The 17240-nt window shown below is 34.2% G+C and overlaps 2 long non-coding RNA genes across 2 annotated transcripts in view; both read right to left on the bottom strand.

The window, feature by feature from the left end:
- The window catches only part of LOC145738266 (uncharacterized), a 266136-nt gene that overhangs the window by 192194 nt on the left and 56702 nt on the right, over positions 1–17240 (bottom strand). The gene's annotated exons all lie outside the window — the stretch shown is intronic.
- On the bottom strand, positions 9158–10132 carry LOC145738261 (uncharacterized). The gene is made up of 3 exons (XR_014180669.1): positions 9562–10132; positions 9393–9499; positions 9158–9339 (listed from the first exon to the last, which is right to left on the bottom strand). It is a non-coding gene; the product is annotated as an uncharacterized LOC145738261 (long non-coding RNA).

The raw sequence follows: 17240 nt of genomic DNA, 5'->3' as shown, positions 1-17240 counted from the left end.
ATTTAACTTTTTAGTTTAATTCGTTAATTTGGAAGTATAAACCGGGTGATAAATTTGTCTTTAATGAACATTTACTTTATTTATTATTTTTATTTTTTATTTATTTTTTTATTTTTACTATATTTTCGTTAAAGTCAATTTAATTTTATCAAAGTTAAAGCTACACATTTGTATATGACATGCTGTACTTAAAATTTACACAAAACTAAAACTAATGTTAACTTAAAAGTGAACCAACTTTCACCATTGGGTGAAACTGAGGCTAATTTGTGAACCCTTTATCATTTTTCGTTGTGATAAAATGTTAAACTTTATTTGTTTTTTTTTTCTCATTCTCTGTTTAGCGGTCTTACTCCATATCTCCAATTTCTTTTCCATCGTTTTATCAAAGATACACCAATTCCGACTATTGCGGTAACCACTGCCAAAGAAAACTTCATTCCTGGTTTAATGTTTTTAACTTTACAAATGATTATTTTATAGCTAAACTCTTTCACTCTTTTTAGGTTAAAATAAGACTAGAATACGTGAAAGTCAAAAACACATCTATGTCATTTAATTTAGCATATCTTGAAAAGTATAAACCACAATAATTTTCATTCAATTTTACATGTAATTTAAATTAAAATAAATTTTTTAATTTGAAGGTATAAACCAGGCATTAGTTTTTTTAAATAGAACCTTATATTTTTTAATACATTTGTAGATACTAGGTAGAATTTGAAAAGTTTTATGTTGTCTATACTTCAACCTGAAAGTTTTCCTCAAGGTTTTACTAATATTGAATTTTTTAAGATATTAGTTTTTACTCTGATATAAAATTGGTTGTATTACCAATTACCATTGTTTGCACAGGGACCACAAGTTAGATTTACGCAAATAAATTTGCGTTAGATGCTACAGGGCGTTCAATTTTTTTACAGAGTGTTTCATGATAAATGCGTCATATTTTATGGTTTGATTAAATATAACAAAATAACACTACTTAAACAAAGATGTTTTGCTATGGAGATACATGGTGTCAAAGTTTGCATAAAAAGATCTAAATTTATTTATTTCTTCAAAAGGGCTGCAGATACCTATGTTTATAAAACTTTGTAGGGTCAACAACAGAGCACGCTTTGGAATAAAAAACCATATTTTTCAATTTTGCCAGTGGTATCCAATTGAGAGCCAAACCGGTTTCAGATATTTTTATAAAACTTTGTAGGTGTCAACTGTTCACGATAAGGCACGTTTTGCAATAAAAAACATAATTTTTTATTTTGCCAGTAGCGTTCAATCAAATACGTTCCTGAATGTTTTTGCAAAAAAATATGTATACACCACTCTTTTTCCATTAAACGCAAATCAATTTTGAATTCCCCATTCAATTTAGAACAGGAAAGCTATCTAGTAACTTTTCGGTACACCTTTCTGTTTTCCAATAAAAAATTGAAAATCATAAAAATGTACCCATAAAATCAATTCTAAATCGTCGACTGTTTATTTTATTAATCAATATCTAAATTTTTATTAATTTAGTGTTTTTAAAAAAAAAATTATTCGATAGGAACAAGCAGTATCTTCCTATTTTTTCATAAAAAAACTGAATAAATCAAAATTTTAATATTGAATAGAGGCGAAATTCGAAGATTTAGTATTAATTGTAAGGGTACTTTTGCAGGATTTTTTATTCGAAAACGAGATGACGTACCAAAAAGTTACTAGATACTTTTTCTGTGTTAAATTGAATAAGAAATTCAGAACTGATTTACATTTTTTGGAAAAACAGTGGCGTACATATTTTTTTTGCAAAAATGGTCAATAACTTGTTTGATTGGACGCCACTGGCAAATATAAAAAATATATTTTTTAATGGCAAAACGAACTTTATCGTTGACACCTAAAAAGTTTTACGAAAATATCTCTTATTGTTTTAATGAAATAAGTAAATTTTGATTTTTTTACCCAAACTTTAACACCCTGTATCTACATAACGAAACATCTTTGGACCATGGTTTATATAGCAAACTAGAGTTATTTTTTGACCTTTAATCACACTCTAAAATATGACGCATTTATCGTGAAACATCCTGTATAACGCATTTACCATGAAACACCGTGTTGACTAATTCAGCTTACGTAATTTCGACTTTTTTAAATGGAACAGCCTATTACTTATTTTTCTGATATCTTTTACAATTCAACTTTTGTGAAGTATGTCATATACCTACCTAATTTAAATGTCTGCGATTTATTTATATGTTTTAACTTTTACCTTCATTTTAACTAAACTATAATCTGAAAATTGTCTTTAACAATTCAATTGAACTATAAACATTTTAAATTGTTGTTAATGACATACAAAATTAAAACATTTGTTTTTTTATCAATTATACAGGGTTATTCACGTTATTCGACACGGAAAATTGTGACTAAAGTATTCACTTTCAACAAATATTTGATTCTGGGATGGATATAGACCTATTTTAGGTATCTTTTAAAAATATTTTCAAGATGTACCGGTTGTCCCAAATGCAGAAAAAGTATCAAAGTTATATTTTTTCAAATGGAATACCTAGTATTTTATTTGATTTTCAGGATCTACGTTGAAAATAAAAGGTAATGAATGACATTGAGGTTTGGTACGTCTAAACTTTACAGTTTCTCAGATATTCGTTATTTTGTAAAAATTTTGAACATATTTTAATGTTTAATCACTCAACCTCTGATTGATTTTTATCACTCAAAATTGGCTTGGGACCTACTAAATGATCAAGTTTTAGGATCCATGGGTGAGAAATTGTGTAGCTCATACAGGATGTCTCAACATTTTTCTCCCAATAATTGCAACCTTTAAACTTTCACAACTTGTCAAAATCAAATTGAACACCACCTATTTTATGGTTAAAGTAGATGCAAAATTTAATTATCTATCGAAAATTATTGAGGTCTCCTATGGCTAACTGTTCGCGTTTTCTTGGAAAGTCAACATTTCTCGAACTCGCACCGATTTTGAGTCATTTTTGATACCCTTGAGAAATGACCAGAGATTAGCGAAATTTTTAGGAGTATATCCATTAAGATACTTAATAATGTTGCTGAAGGACTCGAAAACGGAGTAGTTGGATGTTTAGTGTTTAGTTTAGTTTTAGTAGTTTGTAGTCGAATTGTCGCCGTTTTAAACATTTTTATGAATTATTTTTGTTTGAATGATTTATTTAATTATTTTTATGAATTACTTACTTACTTACTACCAAGTGATCTTTGAACGATATCAAAAATCAGTCAGTCAGCTCTACTTTAAGAAATGTCGATTTTTCCAAGAAAACGTTAACAATTAGAGGTACGAAACCTTAATAATTTTCGATAGGTAATTAAATTTGCATATACTGTAACTGTGGTTCCATTTGATTTTGACAAGTTTATACTACTTCAAAATTTTAAGGAATATCTGAGAAACTGTAAAGTTTAGACCTATGAAACATCAATGAAATTAAATTTTATTTTCAACGTAGATTCTGAAAATAAAGTAATATACCAGGTGTTACATTTGAAAAAACATGACTTTGATACTTTTTCGGCATTTGGGACAACCGGTACATCTTGAAAATATTTTTAAAAGATACCTTCAATAGGTCTATAACTTTTTTGAAAGTGAATAGTTTAGTCACAATCTTCCGTGTCAAATAACGTGAATAACCCTGTATAGGGTGGACCATAAGTAATGGGACATAGAGCTACAGCATTACTACTACTATTTTGCAGTAGCTGATAGGAGGCGCTATCTGCAACTATTTCAGCTGCTTAAAAGTACTTAAACTTTTTTTTTACGCAGCTGAAACGGACATACGACTTCAAAATATTATTCTAATATGTTTTCTATTTAAAAAAATATACTAGTTTTAGATCTTAAATGTTGACCGTTTTCGAGATATTTAATGTTTTAATATTGCATTGTTAATACGGTTAAATGGTTAAAGGGTAAAGTACATTTACGTAATTTATACACACTTTAAAAAAACTAATTGGAATATCTTTTAGCTAAATAACACAACAAAAAGACTGATAAAAATAAATAAAAAATCCTTACGTATTTTCAGTGAATTTGGTGAAAGAACTTACACCACAAACCACTGGAAATTAAAGTATTAACATTAAAAAAAGGTTTCTTTTGGACAACAAGTATTCTACAAAGGCAAAATAAAAACTTACTTTCATAAAATAAATATTTACTAATTTGAAAGTTGCTACATGCAATATCAAAATAGTGGATATCTCAAAAACGGTCAACTTTTAAGCCTTAAAACAAGTATACCTTTTTCACGTAGAAAACATATTAGAATCATATTTTGAAGTCGTGTGTCTGTTTCAGTGGCGTAGAAAAAAGTATTAGTCCTTTTAAGCAGATGAAAAAGCTGCAGGTAGCGCCCCCTATCAGCTATTGCAAATAGATGAAACCATCATATTTACCGGCTGTCAAAACCCCCTTATATACATTTTCAGTAATTTATATCAAAATACCTAGATAATATGATAAAAAAACAAGAACAAAATTTCAACTTTCACACCCTGTATCTTTCGTAATATTAACTTTCGGTATAGGACAATTTAGCTAAATCGTATTATTTTGATGTCTGGAATATGCTGTAACTCTACCAACGGTTGACAACACCTGCATTTTTAGTTTGTCGTAAGCTAGTTATAAACTTAAATTAAAACTTAAATTAAACTAAACTTAAACTTAAATCGAAGGTAAAAATTAAAAACCATAAATAAATTGCAATCTACTCAAATTAGGTACATGACATACGTAAAACCTATCAGACAAAATAAATAGTGTACAGGGTGTTCCATTTATAAAAATCGAAATTTCTTAAACTGAATTAATCGAAATATATTTTAAAAAATTGAACGTCCTGTAGCATCTAATGCAATTATTATACGATTGATTTGAATAAATCATTTTTGTCGTTCCTGTAGAACGTTCGTACCAAATATGAGTATTCTACTTTTAGAAACAATGGCAATACAGTCAATTTTACATCATAGTAAAAAGTAATATTTGTATAGAAAAATTAAAAATTAAATAATCTGACATTATTAACGAACGAGAGTATTAATGAAAGCGATTAATAATCGAAATGGTTTAACGCAGTGAACGCGTTACTAAAATTGAGATTATTAATCGCTTATTAATATAAAAGTTTCTTACAACATTTTTCCGTCAACTGTAGTTTATAATAAAGGTTTATAATCCTACAAAGTTTTGAAAAAACTGTTCTGCCAGTAATGGTGGATGTCAACTAAAGAATGTGTGTTTATTTCTCTTTGTTTCATACAAATAAAAAAGGATAGAACTATACTATGAGCGTATTTGATTGCCTGATAAGATCATGCATTAAAGTAAAACAATTGAAAAATCATGCATTAATGGAACTCAATATTGAACGATTTTGCATTCGTTATCGTCCATCAAAAAAGGCTGTCAATACATGGTCGACGGAAAAAATGTAAAAAAAAAGTATATTTAAAAAAACTAATGTTTTCTGCCATGTCTTTAAGAACCTGTATATCCAAAAGTAATTTTAAACTATAAATATCAATATTCTCTAAAACTTTTGTATTTAACATTATTTTTCTATTATATCCAAAAGTAATTTTAAACTAAGAACCTGTATATCCAAAAGTAATTTTAAACTATAAATATCAATATTCTCTAAAACTTTTGTATTTAACATATACGAGTGAGACCACAAACGTCAAATCAAACGAGATAATGAACTTTATCATTGAATCACCTGTACAGGGTGTCAGGATTTAGAGTGTTTTGACAGAAAAACCCCATTTTCCAGCTAGATACGGTGTTATGGCAAAAACCGTATTTCGATATCTTGTCAGATTGCGGCGCTAGAGGCCGTTTTTCGAATTTCGCCCATTTTAAAAACTTTACCCAACTTTTTTCTTTATTAAAATATCGGAGTGAAACACAAACATTTTTAAGGCACTTTTTCGATGTGATTTCAGTTTCGTGTTTAGTTTTTAGCTACTGCGTTCAGTTTTCTCAAGAATTGACATAACTTTCTTCTTTTAAATAGAATTCATAATCAAATATAATTTTAAAAGATGTCTATTTTTAATATAATATGTAAGATTCAGGGTGATTCACGCTGATGGTATATTAGAAGTATCTAGAAAACGACTTAATATTTTTCGTTTAAATTTGGAGTGTAGGCTTTCCAAACTCTCTATGTAAAATATTTTGGACTTTGCAGTGTTGCCATATCAGTCGGAAAGAACACCAACTTTTGATTTTCAAATGGAATACACTGTTTCTAATCTAATTTTTGAATTCTTCGCAAGAAGCCTAGTAATTAATGTTAATTCTTTGCTCTCCTATTCTATTCCCTATCTTGCACCGTTTCTTAGATATTTCATAAAAGTGGTGGATTTGTCAGCAAAATGGTAGTCTAAACATTTCACACCAGCAAACTGAAAGGTTTGCTGGTGTGATCTTTTGTCCTCAGTTAGACAATACCACATGGTTGAAAAGCCCAGTAATATTTAACTGCTGCTTTTAACTATGCGCAAATAACTATTTTCTACGACCTCTATAGAAAATAAAAGTTTTCTCCCTCATTTGAGAGATGAAAATATCACTTTCACTACCTAGGGAGTAATTAGAGAATTATAAACTAAAGCCTGTCTGAATATTGTGGACTTTCTTTCGTTTGTTATCTGTTTAATGACTTTTTCAATTTTTTAATTTGCTTGAGCATTTCATAAAAAGGTTGGTGCAAGTGGGTATTCTCGCTTTACACATATTACCTTTAAAATTTTACATTTATTGTAAATTAATTTTGCAATGCGGAAAAGTAACTTTACCGCATCCGGTGTGGACAAGTACTCCTTCCCGCACTCAAATAAGTGTGTAAAAGTGCATTTACCGCACCTGAGTAGGAAAGGTTTTTTTCATTATTCTTACTAGTCTGAAAACTATCTATTTTTTGGTGGATTCGTTTAAAAAATGTACCTTTTCCGTGAGGACGCTGGAAAGTGCCAATTTCCCGTGCCCTGTTTTTAACTGGTGGGTTTTCTCGTGCGCTAACAAATACGTGTTTTGCATAAAAATTTTTTTTTTAAAGTCAGTGAATTTCTAACATAATACGTTAAGTTGTGTGCTAGATTACCATTCAATGTATTGTCACGTTTAAGTTGTAAAGCCCTTTTGGCTCAACAAGTTAAACGAGACGTGCGTTTATTACTTTAATAAACGCCTTTACCGATATCTTGTTTCAGAGGTAGAATCAAACCACTTGGTAGAAAAATATAATTTAATAACTAAATAACAGTTAAAACTAATTGACAAAATGGTTGGTTTATCAACTTAGTGAATCGGAATAAAACCTTCAACATAATTCCCAAAAGTAGCACTTTAAACAATACCTTTTACATGCACAAAATATTACAATAATAAATCTATACTTACATTTGTTAAACAATTATGAGGGCAGCTTTCTGGAGGGTTTGGCACTCGCGATTTATTATAGTTTAAGATATGGTTTACTATTTAATTAATTTGTAAACCCGGTGCGGGTTGCAGAATTCAGGACGACTACATTCTGTGGCGTGAGCGGAGTCTTCTGGCTAGGTACTGCCTTCTCCGACGTGGTGCACAGCAAAACTGGACTGACTGGATGAACCCCTCTCTAGGGTACAACTTCCTTCTTATAGCATTCCAAACACTGGTTCCACCAATCAAAAACTCCCAGACCAGGTCTCCTCTAGCCGACAACTCGTGACGACCTTTCGACCCTCGGTACCTGGAAATATTTCGCAACTCTTTCGCGTCCGGTCACACTCAGGTGCATAGTCTAGCTATTGCATCATAGGTGCAGTTGCACTCTGACCGCATTCCACAATTTTAATGTTTCCGCTCAAGTAATATAAATTCCACATTTTTTAATGTTTCCGATTAAGTGAAATAAATTTGATTTATTTCCTTCGTGACAGTATAATGAATTTTTATACTGATTTTATGCTACAATATAAAATCAAGCTTCAGCTAACATTGGTTAAAACCGAGTTCAAACTTAAAACACATTGACATTTCTTATATTCTCGTGGTAATATAATTTTTTTTGTTTCAGATATTCTCCCGGTGAAGCGAGAAGCAAAAAAAAGTCATCCAGGTCAATCTTGGAATTTTTTTTTAAATTTAATAATAAACTAAGAATTGGGGCGCGGGTGGTTTGTAGTTTTATTTGCGATTTCGATTTGCTGTTATGCCATATGCAGCATTGTTCTATCCACAATATCTGGCCGAATAATTTTCCTTTAATTTCCAACTAAATGCTGATGTATTAGAAATATTGTCATTCCTTTAAATGTCAATCTATGCATGGCGAACTGAGTAACTGTGCATAAGTTGACATTGGGAGTGAACAAGGACCAGCAATCAGTCATTCATATCTATCTAACGTACAATTTATTTTCCAACTGATTAACATCCTACAGCAAATTTAACTTTTTGTGTCTGCTCAGCTCCTATTTATATCGAAGAATTAATGCTAATCACGTGTGTTTTCTAAGAACTATCCATAATGCCCAAACGGCATTTGGACCTCGAGCCAACGTTCGATTACCCCACGCAACGTCAGGTACCGACGTTGGGGCGACGGCATTTCTACTCGTATTTGCACTATTTTGGGGAATACAAATTTGAGTCGATTGCACGTCGGGTCACCACCAATACGGTATATTAACCCTTTCAGTCATGACCCTTCTGAAAACATTTTGAAAAAATTTGTCGTTTTGAGGTAAAAATATTATTTTTTTTATGATTTTTCGTAAAGTCTAATTAGTTTCCTGCGGCCGTGACGTCATGTCGTCGACGGACAATATGTCTAAGTGGAAAATTCATATACATATGAAGGGTGCACGGGAAAAACAAGCTAAGTCAAATTTTGATGTTTTTGAGTACAGCAGTTTTATCTCTAAAATCGTTGTTAACTGGTCACCTATAAGCATTAGAAACATAAATATTTTTTTATATATAAAGCAGCATGCTTTTTTATTTAATATAATAATTACAGGTTGTAAGGTTGTTGTTGAAGAAGATACAAAAATAGGTCTTGACTTAGCCTGTTTTTCACCAGATTTATATTATAAATTTTAAGTTCGTCAAACTTAAGTTGCAAACAAGGTAATTCATAAATTGAAATGTATGTCAAAAAATACTTATTTGAAAACTTGTTTTTTTTATTGATAAAAAATTATTAAACTAATTAGTTACTAAAAAGATTGAAAGGTAAGTAGGTCATCCGCCATGTAGTCTTACTACTTTTGTGATGTTTTCTGAAACAAAAGCAAGAATTTTACTTAAAATTTACCGCTTATAATAAAATTACTTTATCGATATATGCAAGGTTGGAAAAGTACTCTTGGGCAGTTGGTCCACAAAAAGATTTCAGGCATTGTAGGTCTGCATATTTTTCAGCGCTTATTTTTAGCAAACCTGAAGATGTATGTGACGAAACTTGAGTGAGAAATTATTATGATTAAGAAAGTGAAAATTACCTTCATACAGGGAGTTTGGAAGAAGAAACTCATTTGCCTTTAAAGATGATGCAGCCTTGTTCTTCTTGTCTTTCACAACTCCGCTAATCCAGCGACCATTATAGGAATCTGTGTTAGATTAAAGCGTGTTCCAGGAATATACTCTGTAAAGTGATTTACTGTAATTCCGAAACCTGCTAGTCGCTGCTTAATTTCTGGTCTCCTCGGACCTATGGGATGGAATCTCCCAATGAGATTGTTTGTCCATACGGTGCCTGCCGGTCTTCCTATATGGAAGTTTGGTACTGGTTCAGCGTCATCTGATGCTAAAGCCATAACCATATCTCCGGCTATTCCCAATGACGGTACCTCTTCGAATAAGGCATGTGTATCAGCATTTATTTCAGCTGCGTGGTAACCTCCGAAGTTTTGCACAACTGTAGTTGGTAGTGGCGGTACTTCGAGTCTGGTTTCCTTGCCCATTTTATCCGTATATGTCCCTATTTCCTTTAAGTAAGTGAATAGTGTTTGTGGGACATTGAAGACGTCATCGGAAGTTGCCTTCCGTAAATCTTTTTCTGCACTGGTCAGATGTTGGTCCCCTGCTTCGCTTTTGTCTCTATAAGCTTGAGCTGCATTAACGCTGTGGCGTAATAAGAAACTTCTTCGCGGGCTATAACCCTATCGATTTGTTTCTCATCAACCCTCATTGCGTCGTAAGTCTCGGTTGCTATATCGACTAGTTTTGCGTAGTTTGCAGAGAACGTCTGCCTTGGTGCTATTTCCGTAACCGTAACGTCGATGCCGAAAATCGCTTCAGAGAAAAGATCAGATGTCGGCAGTTCGAGTGCTGTAGTGGTAAAGAGACCGATATCACAAAGTGGGGTGATTAAATAGGCACATGGCACCTGACACAAAGAAACACGACCACAAACCGACGCTTCCCCGACAAAAATCGAAACCAATCACGTGACTACGGCACCTGATAACTTATCAGGTCACGCACCCACATTTACAACAAAATGTGCACAAAGTGCAATTGGAGGATTTAAGCGATCGGAATCGGTCTACTAGTGTAACTAGGCCCATGTACATTAAAAACACAAATCAAACGAGTTAACGGACGAAAACTCTATTTCGTACGTAACACACTTCCCTAAGTAACCAAAAAAAAATTAAACTTGTTCAATTTTTTTTTAAGTGAAAAAGCACCTCGAAACTGACCTGAAGAAAAGCAAACCAAAAGACGATAAACCACCAAAATCAAGAAAACAAATGATGGGCGCCAGTATACCATTTGAAGGAGGCATACAACCTTTCAAACGAAAATGAAGCTCATCACAGCTATGAAGTAGCTCTGAAGAGGAGAAAAAAAAAACACAAGGTAACGGTTGACTCGCTCCAGTCTCCCACTCAAACAATATTCCCAGGAGAAGTCGTCATGACCCTACAAATCTCTAACCGGTTTATGTCCAGAAAATTAAAACGGGGTTGAACATGAAACCAATGTTGCGTAAACCTCGTTATGCGAGAGGAAACCTCATTCATTGGTCTCGGTAGAGATAAACAGAGACAGGACTCAACGCTCAGGAAAACCACAGAAAGAGAAACCAAAACAAATCACCTGGCAGGTGGAAATGAAATAAAGAAAACTAACAGGAAAGAGAAGACAATCGTCCACCAACAAAAGGAAAGGTTTTTGATAGGAACCCTCTCTAGAAAACCCGAAAAATACACCGAACGGTTAGTGTATTGGTAACCACAAAAAAAAAATTAAATTTACTGGGGTGTTCCGAACGAAACCACTGACGCCAAATCTCACGTAACCAAGCAATTGGGGCTGAGGTCGAACACAGTAGAAAGTCCCCGTACTCCAGGGCCATTAAGGTACTTACAGGGACTCTAAGACTTTCCCCCCATGAACTACCCTACCAAAAACCTTAAAGGTTAAGTGACTATCGCGGCACCCAATTCCGCTCAGCCCTTTACAACAAAGCAAAGTGGTTACAAAGAAAGTCAAATCCGGTAAAAGTCAAAATCAGGTAAATTGTCAAAACTGACAAAATAGAGAATAGAAAAAAAAACGAAATTCCCTACATGTACGCAAGATTAAACATTAACGCATACAAGTTGCGGGGAAAAACAATTGACACAATCGAGCAAAAGAAAAATTGACTCCCTGACACTCCTAAATCGTCCCAAGAACCCTGACCACACGGTAACACTCGTTCCTGAACAAAAAACTAAGAGGAGTATCCAAAACGGGAAAAATCAAAAAAGACACAATTGAGGAAAAATATACTCCCTGACACTCCCAAATCATTCCAGGAACCCTGACCACACGGTAACACTCATTCCAGAACAAACAAATAAAGGGGAGTATCCAAAGCGGGAAAAATCAATTAAAGACACAATCGAGGAAAATTAAATCCAATAATAAACAAGTCAAATTAAATTTAATTAAAAATTATACACGATGTTAAAATGTGTTATTCTGGGTAATACGGTATCCACAGAATCTTTCAATTAAACAATTGAGTATATAAGTACCCGCCACTGTCCCTTAATAATGACACTTATTGAAAAAGATATTAGGTAACAAATGTCATTATCACCAACTTCCAGCCTCGTTTATGTCCATTGGCTGGGTCTTGATGACCTGAGTTTCCCCTCCTGAGAGGCTCAAGTTCTTTATTGCCATCTTCTCATTTCTGGTCTCCTCGGACCTATGGGATGGAATCTCCCAATGAGATTGTTTGTCCATACGGTGCCTGCCGGTCTTCCTATATGGAAGTTTGGTACTGGTTCAGCGTCATCTGATGCTAAAGCCATAACCATATCTCCGGCTATTCCCAATGACGGTACCTCTTCGAATAAGGCATGTGTATCAGCATTTATTTCAGCTGCGTGGTAACCTCCGAAGTTTTGCACAACTGTAGTTGGTAGTGGCGGTACTTCGAGTCTGGTTTCCTTGCCCATTTTATCCGTATATGTCCCTATTTCCTTTAAGTAAGTGAATAGTGTTTGTGGGACATTGAAGACGTCATCGGAAGTTGCCTTCCGTAAATCTTTTTCTGCACTGGTCAGATGTTGGTCCCCCTGCTTCGCTTTTGTCTCTATAAGCTTGAGCTGCATTAACGCTGTGGCGTAATAAGAAACTTCTTCGCGGGCTATAACCCTATCGATTTGTTTCTCATCAACCCTCATTGCGTCGTAAGTCTCGGTTGCTATATCGACTAGTTTTGCGTAGTTTGCAGAGAACGTCTGCCTTGGTGCTATTTCCGTAACCGTAACGTCGATGCCGAAAATCGCTTCAGAGAAAAGATCAGATGTCGGCAGTTCGAGTGCTGTAGTGGTAAAGAGACCGATATCACAAAGTGGGGTGATTAAATAGGCACATGGCACCTGACACAAAGAAACACGACCACAAACCGACGCTTCCCCGACAAAAATCGAAACCAATCACGTGACTACGGCACCTGATAACTTATCAGGTCACGCACCCACATTTACAACAAAATGTGCACAAAGTGCAATTGGAGGATTTAAGCGATCGGAATCGGTCTACTAGTGTAACTAGGCCCATGTACATTAAAAACACAAATCAAACGAGTTAACGGACGAAAACTCTATTTCGTACGTAACATTATTAGCATATGAATTGGAGAATTATTTGGAAAAGATGATGTTATCCAAATGATGACCGTTACGTTGCTGGCACTCTTCTAAACGGGAACGAAGATTGGCGATAACACGTTGACACATAGCTATCGATATTGCTGCCATTTCTGACCTGATGTTTTGCTTCAACTGGGTTAGATTCGTCGGATTATTTTGATAAACCTTACTTTTAAGGTATCCCCATGCAAAATAGTCGAGCGGGCTAAGGTCGGGGTTTCTGGGAGGCCAGTTGAGGTTACCCCTTCGCGAAATGACTTTATTAGGGAATAATTCGTTAACAACTTCCATTGAGTCATTTGAGGTATGGCAAGTGGCCCCATCTTGCTGGAACCACGTTCTTGAGTTGAAACCTGTAAACTCCTGCAACTCTGGGACCAAAAAATTTCGCAACATATCGCAATAACGGTCACTATTCACATTAATTGCTCGGCCTCGTTGATCTTCATGAAAATAAGGACCAATTATGCCTTTAGCACACATAGCGGCCCAAACAACGACCTTTGGGCTATGCAGGGGTCGTTCATGCTTTCGTATCGGATTCTCCACTGCCCAGTACCGACAATTCTGCCTATTAACATGACCATTCAGGTGAAAATTTGCTTCGTCACTGAACAGTATGTTGTTAAACTTGTTAAATCGCTGCAGCATTTCGTTCGCAAAATTCAGTCGATTAGCATAGTCCGTATCCTTTAATTCTTGAACCAATTGTATTTTATAGGCTTTTAGATGTAAGTCTCTTTAAAATCGAATGTAAAGACGATTTCTTGATGTTCAACGCTTGGCTTCGCTTTCGGATGGATAAAGACGGATTTTGACGAACCGACGCCTCAACTTCTTTAATTGTTTCTTCATCGCGCACTGAACGAGGACGACCAGAGTTTTGAATTTTAACTGTCGCCCCTGTATTCTCGAACATCCTGATCCATTTCCTAATGCTATCGTCACTTGGCGCGTGGCGTGTACGATATTCCACACGATAGAGACGTTGAGCAGTCACTATTGAATCACCATTACGATAATACGCTCGTACGCAAAATGCGCGATGCGTCCCCGAGTACTGTTCCATTGTGACTTCTTTCTTTTACGAGTCGTAGTTGAACTCATATGTGAAGTAGTTGGAGTTGGAGACTGAATGTTTGATAAGTCTGTGTCGGAAAAATTATTGGGTTCTGTTAGCTCCATGTTTTCTTCAATGTCCTGAAATAAATTATAAGTTATTGTTTTTGTTTTAGTTTCCAAAGAGCGAAAAGGAATGGAAATCAATAGCTAACGATTTTAAAGAAAAATGGAACTTTGATACATGTTGTGGTGCGATGAAAACCTAATGAAGCCATTGCTCAAAAAAACTTAAAAAAGGAAGAAAGGATATTTAATTATAGGTTAAGTCGAGCACGTAGAATCGTAGAAAATGCTTTTGGCATAATGGCTAGCCGGTTTCGTATATTTCATACTGATATTGCTATTGACATTGAAAATGTTGATGCTATAGTATTAGCATGTTGTGCCCTTCATAACTTCCTTAGACGTAAAGCATCTACAACTTACTCGCCAAAATCTTCATATGACCAAGAAGATACTGAAACTGGAGAAGTAATACCTGGAGAATGGCGACAAGATCGAAATCCTTTGACATCACTGAAACGTTCTCCAAGAGCAGCTACTGCTTTAGCAAAAAAGATAAGAGATGAATACAAAACATACTTCAATACTAACGGAGCTGTGCCTTTCCAAGAAAAAAGATGTGGCTTGATCCAAACTTAGTGAACAATAGGGTGGGGGCCCCTTTTATAAAAAAAAATATTAAACCAAACTTGTACATGATTATTTAACAATACATTATATTAATAAATAGCTACATGCTTTACATACCTCGTTTTGTGTTTTTTCGGGGCCACTCTCGTCATCTTCAATATTTGAAGTGCCTTTCCGAGGCATTTCAGAATCGGCTATGAAACTTAGCATATCATAATACCATAAGGATGGAACGTAAACTTCATCAGTGCCACTGCCAGACCTCACAGAGTTTATGACTTTTTTTAATTCTCGGCGAAAACTGCATCGCATAGTATGAATTTTTTTAACTACAAAGTCCTTATTTGCGTTTGGAAATTTTTCCTTGCATTTTTTTATCAGTTCTTCGTATGCTTGGTTTTTTATGTTTCTGTTTGAATACTCTTTAGCCTTTGTATTCCAAAGACAGGTATGCAGATGATAAATGTTTATAAACTCCTCCCAAAATATGCGATCACTTTTCATCATGGAATTTACCAACTAAACCAACAAAACTAACCTTAAAATAACGCGGGTGTATAAATAACTATTAACTTGTACTTAACATTATAAAAAATTGAAATTTGGCAAAAAATTAAGTTCCTAAAATGATGATCTTTCTCTTGGAAGCATAAATGAGCTGTTTAAGTTAGAGATAATGCGAACAAATCTTATTTTCTGATTAACCTAAATAGTTCAGCAATGTTGTATAATAATAACATTTTGTGCGGGGGTATCTTTTCTAGATACATTTTTACCTATGATTGACTTGCTCTAATGATCGTCCGAATTATCGTGTTTGACAAGTACTGTCAAATAATGACATTTTATAAAACGGGCCATTAACACTCAAAGCCAATAACTAAAGTAAAAATAGTTTTTATTGAATTATTTTGTTATTTATCAAGCAAATCATAAGTTATTATACATCACTAAAACAGAATAAAACGTTCTATTTGGTGGGCTAAAAATCCAATATGGCGCCCATAAGAAAAAAGAAAGCTGATGATGACTGACAAAAAACGAAACGTCGTGTGGCAAATTTGAATCCATCCTCGAATAGCTAGGAAAAAGTGGCAATGAAAAGATGCTTTTAGTTTTGGGATATCTCTTCAAATAAGGTTAAAAATAGATAAAAACAAAAGGAAGCACTCGGAAAATAGAAATTTTTAAAACGGCAATTGGTGGAGATTTAAATTGCGCAACTTTGCCCCAATTCAAACTTTCTCGTATTTCTTATGGTTTCTGGGATCCATACTGGGTTACTGGAATTACCCTTTATATTTTATCATCATACAAAGCATACAAATGATATTTACAGAAAGAAAGGGTATTTGTAAAATTAAAAGTATAAATGCTGTACAAAAGAGGTCCCAAGATGCTCCCCTGCGGCACTCTACTCAAAACTGTGTAAGTTTTCAGAGACCTTATCACCTATTTGAACTGTTTGATGTCTATCAACAAGGAAAGATGTGAGAAGAGACAATGCTCTTTCTCCAAACCCTATAAACTTTAAAATTGCAGCAATCATAGTTTTATGATCTATCATGTCGAATGCTCTAGTATAATCGAGCAGTATCTAAATTTTTATCCTGAGCATCAACAATGTCGTCCAGTATATCAGATAACGCGGTAGTACACGAGTAACTTTTACGAAAATCAGATTGCTTAGGGGGTATTACTTAGGGGTATTACGCCACAAGTTGTCACAAACTCAGCTATTTGGTAATACATCGCTTTTTCAAGAATTTTTGAAAATACTGGTAGTATTGATATCGACCTCAATTTCATCATTTCTGTTAGATTATTTTTCTTTGATAGAGGAATAACCTTCGTATAACCCTAGCGTGTTTCCAATTTTTTGGAAAGTACGATTTCTTTAAACAGGAATTTATACTGTGTGTTAAGAAGGGTAATATTGTGGGACAACAGAAGTTTATAAGGGTGATATTCAAGTCATCTGTTCCAACCGATTTTGATTTAAGTGAAAACAAAACTCAAAGTCGATCTCCACAAAATATTTATTAAGTTCAAAAGGAAAGGAATGGCACGCAGTCGTCTCCACAATACTTTATTTCGACCTTCAAAGGGTAAGGCCTGCTCTACTAGTTTCGGACATATAAATGGCCATCTTCAGGTGCTACAAGAATAACTTACTCTACTTATGTGTAACAGATGTTTAAGAAACGAGAAAACCTACCTCAACTCGACAATCAATGCGCCGGCTGTCTTTTTAGAAAGGGAGAGAC

This window comes from Ips typographus, linkage group LG15 (assembly GCF_016097725.1).
Source record: "Ips typographus isolate SLU linkage group LG15, UJ_Ityp_2.0, whole genome shotgun sequence".
In the NCBI taxonomy this organism is placed as follows: domain Eukaryota; kingdom Metazoa; phylum Arthropoda; class Insecta; order Coleoptera; family Curculionidae; genus Ips; species Ips typographus.
Note: the sequence above shows the minus strand (reverse complement) of the source record. Positions and strands in the feature narration are given on the sequence as shown.